Source organism: Lonchura striata, chromosome W (assembly GCF_050655825.1).
Source record: "Lonchura striata isolate lonStrDom1 chromosome W, ASM5065582v1, whole genome shotgun sequence".
Taxonomy (NCBI): Eukaryota; Metazoa; Chordata; class Aves; order Passeriformes; family Estrildidae; genus Lonchura; species Lonchura striata.
This window is the reverse complement of record NC_140743.1, coordinates 18,261,488-18,277,146: the sequence shown is the minus strand read 5'-3', so window position 1 is coordinate 18,277,146 and position 15,659 is coordinate 18,261,488.

Genomic DNA, 15,659 nt, shown 5'->3' with positions numbered 1-15,659 from the left:
TGTCTATCTAGAGAAATCAGTCTCTTCACTTTCAGAAGTAATTTTACAGAATAGGCGAGGACTGGACCTCTTGTTCATGCAACAAGTAGTACTGTGTGCAGCCTTGAAAGAGGAATGCTGCTTTTATGCAGATCATACAGGAGTCATTAAAGACTCCATGGCAGAACTCCGAGATAGGCTGGCTCAGAGAAAGAAAGACAGGGAAACCCAGCAGAGCTAGTTTGAATCCTGGTTCAATCAATCACCTTGGCTCACCACTTTAATTTCCGCCCTGGTAGATCCACTGGCAACACTGCTTTTAGCTGTTAGCATAGGACCATGCCTGCTGAACATACTAGTCTTGTTTGTTCAGGCCCATCGAGAACAGGCTAACATTCGGTTCGTAGGTCAGCAACAAATGCTGTAAACCAAAAATTGCGAACACAGTCAATCGCAATAGCCTTTGAAATTCACCTTGCGAGAATTACTCAGGTATACGAAACCCCTATTTCCTTACCAGGTTACAAGTTTGTACCTCACTCCAGTGCCTATATCTATGACTACCTCATTTTATTTATGAAAAGGAGGGGGGAGAAGTAGTAGATAGGGAAAGGTGAACGGAAGATCTCGGGATGTGACGAAAAGAAAGACGCCTTCCCCCTCTCCTTCTGCAGCACGTTATCTACTACCCCCAAAGATTGTAACCACACCTAACCCAGTAGTTTTCCACTCCTGACTAACCCTGGAGACCCTACCAACAACCCCTGACGTAGCAAAGTCCCCTGAGACTCTTAAAACCCATTAGAGAAGATAATAAACGTTTTTCGACCGTCCACCACATTGGTGTTAGCGTATGTTGTTAGCCCGACTAGCCCAGGCGAAGCCGGGCTGACGTGCTGTTCCTTGCAAAGAGGTCGCCTTGCCTTCCCCTGAAGGCAACACTTGGCAGGGAGACCAAGCCTCCTAAGCCTAGTAGGCTAGTCAGGTGAAGGGACTTGTCCGGAGTTCGAGTGTAAGGCTCGGCTGGACTTTTGTACTTACCACGGCAGAGTGACCAAGCTTCCTAAGCCTAGTATGAGACAAGCAAAAGGACATGGCCGGATTTCGAGTGTAAGTCTCGGCAGGACGTTCAACCTTATATCGGCAATGAGACCAAGCTTCCTAAGACTAGTAGGAGAGGCAGGGGAAGGGACTTGGCCGGTGTTCGAGTGAAAGGTTCAGCAGGGCAGTCGACCTTACCTTGGCAGCGAAACCAAGCTTCCTAAGCCTATTAGGAGAGTTAGGCGAATGGACTTGGCCGGAGTTCGAGTGTAAGGCTCGGCAGGACGTTCGACCTTACATCTACATGGAGACCAAGCTTCCTAAGGCTTGTAGAACAGTCAGGGGAAGGGACTTGGCTGGAGTTCAAGTGTTAGTTTCGGCAGAATATTCGACCTTAACTCGGCAGCGCGACCAAGATTTTTAAGCCTAGTAGGAGACTCAGAGGAAGAGACGAGGCAGGATTTCGAGTGTCAGGTTCGGCAGGACGTTCAACCTTACCTCGGCAAGGAGTGACAGCTTCCTGAGCCTAGAAGGAGAGGCAAGAGAAGGGATTTGGCCAGAATTAGAGTGTAATGTTTTGCAGGACCTTTGACCTTACCTTGGTATGGACACCAAGCTTCCTAAGCCTTGTAGGACAGTCAGAAGAAGGGACTTGCCCAGAGTTTGAGTGTAAGGCTCGGCAGGACGTATGAAGTTACCTTGGCAGGGAGACCAAGTTTCCAAAACTTACTGGGAGTCTGGTGAAAGGTCTTGGCCGGAGTTCGAGTGTAAGTCTCAGCAGCACGTTCGACCTTACCTCCGCTGAGAGACCAAGCTTCCTAAGCCTAGTAGGAGTGTCTGGCGAAGAGATTTGGCTGGTTTTCGAGTGTAAAGGATCGTCAGTCTGTTCGACCTTACCTCCGCAGGGAGACCAAACTTCCTAAATTTAGATGGAGAGTCAGGCAAGGGGACTTGGCTGGTGTTTTAGTGTAAGGATCGGCAGGCTGTTCAATCTTACCTCGGCAGGGAGATCAAGCTTCCTAAGCCAAGTAGGAGTCAGGCGAGAGGACATGGCCAGAGTTAGACTGTAAGGCTCGGCGGGATGTTTGACCTTACCTCGGCAGGGAGACCAAGCTTCCTAAGCCTAGTATAAATCAGGGAAAGGGACTTGGCCGGAGTTCAAGTGTAAGGTTCGGCAGAATATTTGACCTTACCTAGGCAGGGAGACCATGTTTTCTAAGCGTAGTACGACAGTCAGGTGAAGGGACTTGTCCGGATTTCGAGTGTAAGAATCAGGAGGACGTTCGACCTTACCTTGGCCGGGTGACCAAGCTTCCTATGCCTTGTAGGAGTGTCAGGCGAAGGGACTTGGCTTGTTTTCGAGTGTGAAGAATCAGCAGGACGTTCGACCTTACCTCTACAGGGAGACCAAGCTTCTTAAACCTAGATGGCAAGTCAGGCGAAGGGTCTTGGCCAGAGTCCTACTGTAAGGCTCGGCAGGACGTTTGACATTACCTCGGCAGGGAGACCAAGCTTCCTAAACCTAGTAGGAGTCACCCAAAGGCACTTGGATCAGCAGGACGTTCAACCTTTCCTCGGCAGGGAGATCAAGCTTCCTGAGCCTAGTAGGAGTCAGGCGAGAGGACTTGGCCAGAGTTAGACTGAAAGGCTCGGCAGTACGTTTGACCTTATCTCGGCAGGGATACCAAGCTTCCTAAGCCTAGTAGGAGTAAGGCAAAGGGAATTGCCCGGATTTTGAGGGTAAGTCTCGGCAGGAATTTTGACGTTACCTTGCCCGGGAGTTCAGGCTTCTGAAGCCTGGTAGGACAATCAGGGGAACGGACTTGGCTGGATTTCGAATATAAGAATGGGCAGGACGTTCGACATTACCTCGACAAGTAGACCAAGCTTCCTAAGTCTAGTAGGAGAGGCAGGCAAAGGGATTTGGCCAGAATTAGAGTGTAAGGCTGAGCAGGGCGTTCGACCTTATCTCGGTAGGGACACCAAGCTTCCTAAGCCTAGTAGGAGAGTCAGGCGAACGCACTTGACCGGCATTCGAGTGTAAGGCTAGGCAGGACAGTCGACCTTACCTCTGCAGGGAGACCAAGCTTCCTAAGCTTGGAAGGAGAGTCAGGCAACGGGACTAGGCCAGAGTTCGAGTGCAAGTTTCGGCAGGACGTTCGAACTTACCTCGTGTCATGGTTTGAAACTGGCACAATGTTGGTGCTCCCATGAAAATGTAACCTCTCCATTGAATGCTGTGAATTGGAATCGAGAACAGAGCAAAGCTGGCCCAAGCTTAATAACAGGAAAAAAAAAAAAACTTTTTTAAGCTACTACTACAAATAGAAAAAAACAAGGGAAAAAGGAAAAAAAAAAAAAAAGAACACACAAAGATCAAATGAAAACCTTTCCAAAGCATTTCTCCTCCCACCACCCAACTCCAACAAACTACAGTGAGACACAATCTGGACCCCAATCAGGTTTCCACCTTTCAGACAATCGATACTCATCCCTTCAAGGGAACAGTCTCTCCTGTTCCACAGACCCCCCAAGAAAACTCAGCTCCACATCCTGTGTTTCCATGTCACACATGGCACCACCCTGAGAAAAAGTTTGCCATGGTGACCCTTCTCCATTCCATTCACAGTGCTGTCACCACCAATGCATGGAGGGACAGATTGCTTTTAGGATTTTTCTTTTCAAGGATGCCCTGCCAAGAGGGGAGAAAACAACAGTTCAGTTTTTCATTATTTGGGACCACAGTCCTACCCATTTTCCCATTTTTTCCCCTGGGGTCTAGGGTCCAAGAACAGAGATGATCTTCTCTTCTCCTTCTCTGAGGACAGCGGGCACCACCACAAACCCCCAAACTTTTCCTCTCTTCACTCTACTTCTGTCTTTTCCCAGCTGAAACAGGTCTCTTGAATTTGCTCTGGCATCCTCCTAAAATACAGTCTCTCTTGGAGGAGAAGATTGGTTCAGTTTGTGGCCAACAGAGAAAAAGTCCAGCCAAAAGCCACTCCTTGTCCCCCTCCCATCTAGAATTCCTCCTTCTAACATCCCAGGGTCCAAGGTGTCCCTCTTCCTCTCTTTCAAACCGAGGAGGAGAAAGAAAAATTCACAAAGCTTTCATTTGTCAAGGAAGGGTTAAACGTCCAAACTCTCAGGATGGCTCGATGCCCAGACTCCGACTCCCACGTGACTGGGCACCTTGCGCCCCCCCCCCACTCCTACTTCATCACAGTGGAATTGCTGACAAACGGTCGCTGTCTCTTTCTCTCTTCCTCTCGGGAGAGAAACTCTTGGGGGAGAAGAGAGACATCCTAGATTTCTTCCACCCTTCCATCTGAAGGGGCCAGCTCGGATCCAGTCCCTCTACCTTGGGCCTACCTCAGTCAGGCCATGGGCCTTCCCCTCCCAAAACCCGTCAAGGAAGGAGAGGGGAGAGCACAGCACTGCGCGCTGACCAGGACCAAAGAGAGCGAGTTCTCCTGGGAATTATGCTTTTATTCCCTCTGTGTTCTCAGAGGCGTTTCCACCTTCAAATAATCAATATCCAAATCGACCTCTTCCTTCCTAAAAAAATTCTTTTTCTGTGTCAAACCACGACACCTCATCAGAGAGACCAAGCTTTCTAAGCTTAGTAGGTGTCAGGCAAAGGGACTTGCCTGGATTTCAAGTGTAAGGATCGGCAGGAAATTCGACCTTTCCTCGGAGGGGAGACCAAGCTTCCTAAGCCTAGTAGGAGAGTCAGAGGAAGGAACTTGGCCAGAGATCAAGTGTAAGGGTTGGCAAAATGTTCGACCTTAGCTCGGCAGGGAGACCAAGATTCCTAAGCCTACTAGGATAGTCAGCCAAAGGGACTGTGCCAGAGATCGAGTGTAAGGCTCGGCAGGACATTCGACCTTACCTCAGCAGGAAGACCAAGCTTCCTAAGCTAAGTCGGAGAGGCAGAAGAATTGACATGGACACAGATCAAGTGTAAGGCTTGGCAGGACGTTTGACCTTGCCTCGGCAGGGAGACCAAGATTCCTTATCCTAGTAGGAGAGGCAGATGAAGGTTCTTGGCCAGAATTAGAGTGTAAGGCAAGGAAGGACGTTCAACCTTACCTCGGCAAGGAGACCAAGCTTTCAATGCCTAGTAGAAGGGTGAGGAGAAGGGACTTCGCTGGAGTTCAAGTGTAAGGCTAGGCAGGAAGCTCGACCTTACCTCTGCAGGGAGACCAAGCTTCCTAAGCCTAGATGGAGAGTCAGGCGAAGGGACTGGTCCGGATTTCGAGTGAATGGCTCGGCAGGAAGTATGAACTTACCTCGGCCAGGCGACCAAGCCTCCAAAGCCTACTAGCATAATCAGGCGAAGGGACCTGGCCGCAGTTTGAGAGTAAGGCTCAGCAGAATGATCGACCTTACCTCGGCAGGGATACCAAGCTTCCCAAACCACGTATGAGTCAAACAAAGGGACTGGGCCAGATTTTGAGTGTAAGGCTGGGCAGGATGTTCGACATTACCTCGGCAGCGAGATCAAGTTTTTAAGCCTAGTAGGAGACTCAAACAAAGGGACTAGGCCGGAGTTTGAGTGAAAGGCTTGGCAGAACGTTTGACCTTACCTCAGCAAGGAAACGAAGCTTCCCAAGCTGAGAAGGAGAAGCAGGAGATAGGACTTGGCCAGAGTTAGAGTGTAAGGATCAGCACAGTATTCGACCTTACCTCGGAAGGGAGACCAAGTTTCCTAAGCCAGGTTGGAGAGTCAGGGTGGGGGACTGCTCAAAGTTCCTGTGAAAGGATCGGCAGGACGTTCGACCTTACCTCGGAAGAGAGACCAAGCTTCCTAATTTTAGAATAAGTCAGGCAAGGGGACTCGGCCAGATTTCGAGTGTAAGGCTTGACAGGACGTTTCACCTTACCTCGGCAAGGAGACCAAGCTTCCTAAGCCTAGATGGATTATCAGGCGAAGGGATTGGGCCAGAGTTCAAATGTAAGGCTCGGCAGGACGTTTGACCATACCTCGGCAGGGAGATCAAGGTTCCTAAGCCTAGACGGATTATCAGGCGAAGGGATTGGGCCAGAGTCCAAATGTAAGGCTCGGCAGGACGTTTGACCTTACCTCGGCAGGGAGACCAAGCTTCCTAAACCAAGTAAGAGAGTCAGGTGATAGGGACTTGGTCAGTGTTCAAGTGTAAGGCTTGGCAGGACCTTCAACCTTACCTCGGCAGGGAGATCAAGGTTCCTAAGCCTAGTAAAAGTCAGGCAAGGGGACTTGGCCGAAGTTCGAGTGTAAGGCTCGGCAGGATGTTAGAGCTTACAGCGGCATGCACACCAAGGTTTCTAAGTCCAGTAAAACTGTCAGGCAAAGGGTCTTGGCCAGATTCAGTGTGAAAGGCTCGGCAGGAAGTTCAACCCAGCCTTGGCCAGGAGACCAATCTTCCTACGTCTTGTAGGAGAGTCAGGCAAAAGGATTTGGCCGGGCTTCGAGTGTAAGTGTAGGCAGGACGTTCGACCTTACCTCGGCATGGGGAACACACTTCCTAAGTCTTGTAGGACAGCCAGGGGAAGGGACTTGTCTGCAGTTAGAGTGTAAGCGTCAACAGGACTTTCGACCTTACCTCTGCTGGCAGACTAAGCTTCCTAAGCCCAGGAGGAGAGGCAGGATAATGGACTTCGCCCGAGTTGGAGTGTAAGGCTAGGCAGGGCCTTCGACATTACCTCTGCAGAGAGACCAAGATTCCTAACCCTAGTAGGATGTTCAGGGCAATTGACTTGGCCAGAGATAAAGTGTAAGGCTCGGTAGGATGTTCAACCTTACCTCGGCAAGGAGACCAAGCTTCTTAAGCCTCGTAGGAGAAACAGGTGAAGGGGCTTGGCCAGAGATCGAGTGTAAGGCTCGGCAGGACGTTCGACCTTACCTCTGCTGGCAGACCAAGCTTCCTAAGGCCTGTAGGAGAGGCAGGAAAATGGACTTGGCCGGAGTTCGAGTGTAAGGCTAGGCAGGGCCTTCGACCTTACCTGTGCAGGTAGACCAAGATTCCTAAACCTAGTAGGACGTTCAGGGGAATTGACTTGGTCAGTTTTCATGTGTAAGTCTATGCAGGACGTTCGACCTTACCTCGGAAGGGAGACCTAACTTCCTAAGCCTAGTATAAGAGGCAGGTGAAGGGATTTGGCCAGAATTAGAGTGAAAGGTTTATCAGGGCGTTCGACCAAACCTTGGCTAGGAGACCAAGCTTCCTAAGCCTACTAGGATAGTCAGGCAAAGGCACTTGTCCGGAGTTCCAGTGTAAGGCTCGGCAGAATGTTCAACTTCATCTCGGAAGGGAGACCAAGATTCCTAAGCCTACTAGGTAAGTCAGGGGAATAGACATGGCGAGAGAACAAGTGTATGCCTCGACAGGACATTTGACCTTACCTCGGTTAGTAGACCAAGATTCCTAAGCCTAGTAGGAGAGGCAGGCGAAGGGACTTAGCCAGAATTAGAGTGTAAGCCTCAGCAGAGTGTTCGACGTTACCACAGCATGGAGACCAAGCTTCCAAAGCCTAGTAGGAGAATCAGGCAAAAGGACTTGGCCGGAGATCCAGTGTAAGTGTAGGCAGGATGTTCGACCATACCTCTGCTGGCAGACGAAGCTTCCTAAGCCTAGTAGGAGCGGCAGGAAAATGGACTTGACTGGAGTTCAAGTGTAAGGCTAGGCAGGGCGTTCGACCCTACCTCTGCAGGGAGACCAAGATTCCTAAACCTAGTAGGACGTTCAGGGGAATTGGCTTGGTCAGTATTCGAGTGTAAGACTTGGCAGGACATTCTACCTTAACCTCGGCAGGGAGACGAATCTTCCTAAGCCTAGAAGAAGAGTCAGGAGAAGGGACTTTGGCAGAGTTCGAGTTCAAGCTAAGCCGGAGTTTTGTTCTTACCTCGGCATGGAGACCAAGCTTCCTAAGCCTTGTAGGACAGTCAGAGGAAGGGACGTGGCTAGATTTTGAATGTAAATGATCGGCTGGATGTTCGACCTTACCTCTGCAGGGAGGCCGAGCTTCCTAAGCCTAGTTGGAAAGTCAGGCGAAGGGACTTGCACAGAGTTTGAATGTAAGGCTTGGCAGGAAGTTTGACCGTACCTCAGCAGAGATACCGAGTTTCCTCAACCTAGTGGTAGTCAGGAGAAGCGACTTGGCCGGATTTCGAGTAAAAGGCTCAACAGGAAGTTTGACTACACCACGTCCAGGGGACGAAGCTTCATAAGCCAACTAGGATAGCCAGGTGAAGGGACTTGGCCGGAGTTCGAGTGTAAGGCTCGGCAGGATGTTTGACCTTACCTTGGCAGGGAGAGCAAGATACCAAAGCCTAGTATAAGTCAGGCAAAGGGACTTGGTCAGTTTAAGAGTGTGAGCCTCGGCAGGAATTTCGACCAAACTATGGCCAGGAGACAAAGCTTCCTAAGCTTACTAGGATAGTCAGGCGAAGGGACTTGGCCGGAGTTCGAGTGTAAGGCTCGGCAGGACGTTCGACCTTACCTCGGTAGGAAGACCAAGATTCCTAAGTCCACTAGGATAGTCAGGCGAAGGCACATGACCGGAGTTCGAGTGTAAGTACTGGCAGGAAGTTCGACCTTACTCTGTGTCATGGTTTGACACTGGCACAATGCCAGTGCCCCCATGAAAATGTGATCCCTACCTTGAATGCTGTGAAGTGGAATCTAGAATAGAGCAAAGCAGGCCCAAGCTTAATAACAGGAAAAAAACTTTATTAAACTACCACTACAAAAGAAAAGAGAAAACTAAAGAAGGGAAAAAAAAACCACACAAAGATCCAAATGAAAACCTTGCAAAACATTCCTCCCCCCATCACCCAACTCCAACAAACCACAGTGAGACACAATCTGGACCCCAATCAGGTTTCCACCCTCTAAAAACCAATACTCAGTCCATCGAGGGAACAGAGTCTCTCCTGTGCCACAGACCCCCCAAGAAACACAGCTCCACATCCTGTGTTTCCATGTCACACATGGCACCGCCCGGAGAAAAAGTTTGCCATGGTGACCCTTCTCCTTTCCATGCACAGTGCTCTCACCACAATGCATGGATGGTCACTGCCTTTAGGATTTTTCCCTTCAAGGATGCCCTGCCAAGAGGGGAGAAAACAACAGTTCAGTTTTTCATTGTTTGGGACCACAGTCCCCCCCCATTTTCCCCTGGGGCCGAGGGCTCAAGAACAGAGATCTTCTTCTCTTCTCTTTCCTTTCCAGGGCAAGGGGGCGCCACCACAAATCCCCCAACCTTTTCTCTGTTCACTCCACTTTTGCCTTTTTCCCAGCTGAAGCAGGTCTCTTGACTCACTGGCATCCTCCCAAAACACAGTCCCTCTTGAAGGAGAAGATTTGGTTCAGGTTGTGGCTAACATGGAAAAGTCCAGCCAAAAGCCACTCCTTGTCCCCCTCCCATCCAGAATTCCTCCTTCCAAAATCCCATCCCAGGGTCCAAGGTGTCCCTCTTCCTCTCTTTCAAACCGAGGAGGGGAAAGGAAAATTCACAAAGCTTTCATTTCTCAAGGAAGGGTTAAAAGTCCGAACTCCCAGGATGGCTCGATGCCCGGACATCCAGCAACTCCCACACAACTGGGCACCTTGCAGCTGCTCCCCCCGCTCCTCCTTCCTTGCGGCTTTCTCTCTCCCTCTCGGGAGAGGAACTCGGGGGGGGGGGGGGGAAATGGAGACATCCCAGATTTCTTCCACCCTTCCATCTGCAGGGGCCAGCCCGGTTCCAGTCCTTCCACCACCCTTGGGGCTTTCGGCCTACCTTTCTCAGGCCATGGGGGCTTCCCCTCCCCCACCCAGCTCGTGGCTGGGCGGGGGAAGGTCTGCACTGCACGCTGACCGGAACCAAAGAGCGAGTTCCCCTGGGAATTCTGCTTTCAACCCCTCTGTGTTCTCAGAGGCGTGTCTACTTTCAATAGGTCAATATCTAAATTGACCACTTCCTTACGGAAAAAATTATCTTTCCGTGTCAAACCACGACACTCTGTGACAGAGACCAAGATTCCTAAGCCTAGTAGAAGAGTCAGGAGAAGGGACTTGGCAGGAGTTCGAGTGTAAGGATCGGCAGGACGTTCGACCTTACCTCGGCAAGGAGACTAAGGTTTCGAACACTAGCACAACAGTCAGGCGAAGGTTTTTGCCGAATTTCGAGTGAACGGCATGGCAGGTATTTTGACCTAACCTCAGCCAGGAGACCAAGCTTCCTAAGATTACTAGGATAGTCAGGCGAAGGGACTTGGCCGGAATTCGAGGGTAAGGCTCGGCAGAATGTTCGACCTTATTTTGGTAGGGAGACCAAGCGTCCTAAGTCGAGTAGAAGACTCACGCAAAGAGATTAGGCCGGAGTTCGTGTGTAAGACTTTGCAGGACATTCAATCTTATCTCGGCAGGGAGACCAAGCTTCCTAAACCTAGTAGGTGTCAGGGGAAGGGAATTGGCTGGAGTTTGAGCGTAAGTCTCGTCAGGACGTTCGACCTTACCTCGGCAGGGAGACCAAGCTTCCTAAACGTAGTAGGAGTCAGGCTAAGGGACTTGGCCAGAGTTTGAGCGTAAGTCTCGTCAGGACGTTCGAACTTACCTCAGCAGGGAGACTAAGAATCCTAAGCATAGTACGAGTCAGGTGAGCGGACGTGGCCGGAATTCGAGTGTTAGGCTCGGCAGGACGTTCAACCTTACCTCGGCAGGGAGCCCAAGCATCCTAAGCCATATAGAAGGGTCAGGCGAGGGGATTTGTCTGGATCCGAATGTAAGGCTCGGCCGGACTTTCGACTTTACCTCGGCAGGGAGAGCAAGCTTCCTAGGCCTAGTAGGGGAGTCAGGCGCGTGGACTTGGCCCGAATTCGAGTTTAAGGCTTGGCATAACGTTCGACCTTACCTCGACAGGGAGACCAAGCTTTCTAAAAATAGAACGAGTCCCGCGAGCGGACGTGGCCGGAATTCGAGTGTAAGACTCAGCAGGACGTTCGACCTTACTTCGGCAAGGAGACCAAGCTTCCTAAGCCTTGTAGGAAAGTGAGGCTAAGGGACATGGCCGAAGTTGGAGCGTAAGTCTCGGCAGGAATTTCGACCTTACCGCGGCAGGGAGACGAAGCTTCATAAGCCTGTTAGGAGAGTAAGGCGAGGGCACTTGGCCGGAGTTCTAGAGTAAGGCTCGGCAAGACTTTCGACCTTAAAACGGCACGGAGACCAAGCTTATTAAGCCTAGTAGGAAAGTTAGATGAGGAAACATGGCCGGAGTTGAAGATTAAGGCTCGGCAGGACGTTCAACCTTACCTCGGCAGGGAGACCAATCATCCTAAGCCTAGTAGGAGAGTCAGGCAAGGGTACCTGGCCAGAGTTCGAATGTAAGTCTTGGGAGGATATTCGAACTTACCTACGCAGGGAGACCAAGCTTCCTAAGCCTAGTAAGAGAGTCAGGCGAGGGGACTTGGCCGGAGTTCGAGTGTAAGGCCCGGAAGGACATTCGACTGTACCTCGGCGAGGCGACCAAGCTTCCTAAGCCTAGTAGGAGACTCAGGCGAAGGGTCTTGGACGGATTTCGAGTGTAAGGCTCGCCAGGGCGTTCGACATTACCTCGGCAGGGAGACCAAGCTTCCTAAGCCTAGTAGGAGAGTTAGGCGAAAAGTCTTAGCCCTAGTTCGACTGTAAGGCTCGGCAGGACGTTCGACTTTACCTTAGCAGGGTGACTAAACTTTTAAGCTTACTAGGAATCAGGCAAAGGGACTTGGCTGGATTTCTAGAGTAAGGCTCGACAGGACATTCGACCTTTACCTCGGCAGGGAAACTAAGCTTCCTAAGCATAGTAGAAGAGTCAGGGGAGGGGACTTGGCCAGAATTCGAGAGTAAGGCTCGGCAGGACTTTTGACCTTACCTCGGCCGGGAGACCATGCATTTTAAGCCTAGTAGGAGAGTCAAGTGAGGGGATTTGCCCAGAGTTCGAGAATAAGTTTAACCAGGACATTCGACCTTACTTTGGCAGGGAGACCAAGCTTCCTAAAAGTAGTAGGAGAGTCAGGAGAGGGGACCTGGCCAAAGTTTGACTTTAAGGCTCAGTAGGGCGTTCGACTATACCTCGGCAGGGAGACCTTGCTTCCTAAGCCTAGTAAGAGTCAGGAAAATAGATTTGGCCGGAATTCGAGTGTAAGGCTCGGCAGGACATTCGACTGTACCTCGGCAAGGAGACCAAGCTTCCTAAGCCCAGTAGGAGAGTCAGGCAATGGGACTTGGCCGGAGTTCGAGTGTAAGGCTATGTAGGACGTTCGACTTTACTTCGGCAGGGAGACCAAGCTTCCTAAGCCTAGTAGGAGAGTCAGGCGAGGGGACTTCTCCCGAGTTCAAGAATAAGGCCTGGCAGGACGTTTGAACGTACCTCGGCAGGGAGAGCAAGCTTCTAAAGCCTAGTAGGAGAATCAGGCGAGGGGACTTGGCCGGTGTTAGAGTGTAAGGCTTAGCAGGACGTTTGACGTTACCTCGGCAGGGAGACCAAGCTTCCTAAGCCTAGTAGGAGAGGCAGGATAGGGGACTTGGCTGGAGTTCGAGTGTAAGGCTCGGCAGGACGTTCGACCTTACCTCAACAGGGAGACCAAGCTTACTAAGCCTAGTAGGAAAGTTAGATGAGGAAACATGGCCGGAGTTGAAGATTAAGTCTCGGCAGGACGTTCAACCTTACCTCGGCAGCGAGACCAAGCTTCCTAAGCCTACTAGGAGTTAGGCGAGTGGACTTGGCCCGAGTTCGAGTGTAAGGCTCGGCAGGACATTCGACGCTACCTCGACAGTGAGACCAAGCTTCCTAAGCCAAGAAGGAGAGTCCGGCAACGGGATATGGCCGGGGTTGGAGATTAAGAATTGGCAGGGCGTTCGACCTTACATCGGCAGGGATGCAAAAATTCCTATGCCTGGGAGGATAGTAAAATGAGGGGACCTGGCCAGAGTTCGAGTGTATGGCTCGGCAGGACGTAAGGCCTTACCTCGGCAGGGAAACCAAGCTTCCTAAGCCTAGTATGAGTCAGGCGAGGGGACCTGTTAGGAATTTGAGTGTAAGGCTCGGCAGGACGTTCGACTTTACCTCGGCAGGGAGAACAAGCTTCCTATGCTTAGTAGGCGAATCAGGCGAGCTCACCTGGCCGGAAATTGAGTATAAGGCTCGGCAGGACGTTTGACGCTACCTCGTTAGGGAGACCAAGCTTCCTAAGACTAGTAGGAGTCAGGCAATGGGATTTGGCCAGAGTTCGAGTGTAAGGCTCGGCAAGATGTTCCACCTTACATCAGCAGGGAGACCAAGCTTCCGTAATCTAGTAGGAGAGAAAGGCGATGGCACTCTGCTGGAGTTTGAGTGTTAGATTAGGCAGGATGTTCGACCTTACCTCGGCAGGGAGACAAAGCTTCCTAAGCCTACTAGGAGACTCAGGCGAGGGGACCTGTCTGGAGTTCGAGTGTAAGGCTCGTCAGGACATTTGACCTTACCTTGGCAGGGAGACAAACCTTCCTAAGCCGAGTAGGAATGTCAGGCGAAGGGACGTGGCCAGAGTATGAGTGTAAGGCTCGGCAGGACGTTCGACCATACCTCTGCAGGAAGACAAAGCTTCCTAAGCCCAGCAGGGGAATCAGGCAGTGGGACCTGGCCGGAGTTCTAGTGTAAGACTCAGCAGGACGTTCGACCTTACCTCGACAGGGAGACCAACCTTTATATGCCTAGTAGAATAGTCAGGCGAGGGGAACCTGGCCAGAGTTGGAAACTAAGGCTCGGCAGGGCGTTCCTCCTGACCTCAGCAAGGAGACCAAACTTCCTATGCCTGGGAGGAGAGTGAGACGAGGGGACCTGGCCGGAGTCCGAGTGTAAGGCTTGGCAGGATGTTTGATCTTACCTCGGCAGGGAGACCAAGCTTCCTAGGCCTAGTACGAGTCAGGAGAGCGGACCTTCCGGAATTTCAGTGTAAGGCTCGGCAGGACGTTCGACCTTACATCGGCAGGGAGACAAATCTTCCTAAGCCTAGTAGGAGAGTCAGGCGAGGGGACTTGGCCGGAGTCCGAGTGTAAGGCTCGGCAGGACGTTTGACCATTCCTTGTCAGGGAGACCAAGCTTCCTATGCCTGGGAGGAGAGTCAGGCGAGGGGACCTGGGGGGATTTCTAGTATAAGTCTTGGCAGGACGTTTGACCTTACCTCCGTAAGGAGACCAAGCTTACTATGTTTCATAGGAGAGTCAGGCGAAGGGACTTGGCTGATGTGCGAGTGTAAGGCTCGGCAGGACGTTCGACCTTACCTCGGCAGGGAGAAGAGGCTTCCTAAGCCTTGTAGAAGTCAGGCAAAGTGACATTGCCAGATTTTGAGTATAAGGCTCGGCATGATGTTCGACCTTACCTCAGCAGGGAAACCAAATTTCCTAAGCCTAGTAGGAGAGGCAGACAAGGGGACTTGGCTAGAGTGCGAGTGTAAGGCTCGGCAGGTTTTTCAAACTTACCTTGACATGGAGACAAAGCTTCCTAAGCCTAGTAGGAGAGTCAGGCGATGGGACGTGGCCGGAGTTCGAGTGTAAGACTCGGCATGACGTTCGACCTTACCTCAGCAGGGAAACCAAATTTCCTAAGCCTAGTAGGAGAGGCAGACAAGGGGACTTGGCTAGAGTGCGAGTGTAAGGCTCGGCAGGTTTTTCAAACTTACCTTGACATGGAGACAAAGCTTCCTAAGCCTAGTAGGAGAGTCAGGCGATGGGACGTGGCCGGAGTTCGAGTGTAAGACTCGGCAGGACGTTCGACCTTACCTCAGCAGAGAGACCAAGCTTCCTTAGTCTAGTAGGTAAGGCAGGAGAGGAAACATGGCCGGAGTTGAAGACTAAGGCTCGGCAGGACGTTCGACCTTACATCGGCAGGGAGACAAATCTTCCTAAGCCTAGTAGGAGAGTCAGGCGAGGGGACTTGGCCGGAGTCCGAGTGTAAGGCTCGGCAGGACGTTTGACCATTCCTCGTCAGGGAGACCAAGCTTCCTATGCCTGGGAGGAGAGTCAGGCGAGGGGACCTGGGGGGATTTCTGGTATAAGTCTCGGCAGGACGTTTGACCTTACCTCCGTAAGGAGACCAAGCTTACTAAGTTTCATAGGAGAGTCAGGCGAAGGGACTTGGCTGATGTTCGAGTGTAAGGCTCGGCAGGACGTTCGACCTTACCTCGGCAGGGAGAAGAAGCTTCCTAAGCCTTGTCGAAATCACGCGAAGTGTCTTTGCCAGATTTTGAGTATAGGGCTCAGAAGGACGTTCGACCTTACCTCGGCAGGGAGACCAAGCTTCTTCTGCTTAGTAGGCGAATCAGGCGAGCTCACCTGGCCGGAAATTGAGTATAAGTCTCGGAAGCACGTTCGACGTTACCTCGGCAGGGAGACCAAGCTTCCTAAGCCTAGTAGGAGACTCAGGCGAAGGGTCTTGGACAGATTTCGAGTGTAAGGCTCGCCAGGGCGTTCGACATTACCTCGGCAGGGAGACCAAGCTTCCTAAGCCTAGTAGGAGATTTAGGCTAAAAGTCTTAGCCCTAGTTCGACTGTAAGGCTCGGCAGGACGTTCGACTTTACCTTAGAAGAGTGACTAAACTTTTAAGCTTAGTAGGAATCAGGCAAAGGGACTTGGCCGGAATTCGAGTGTAAGGCTCGGCA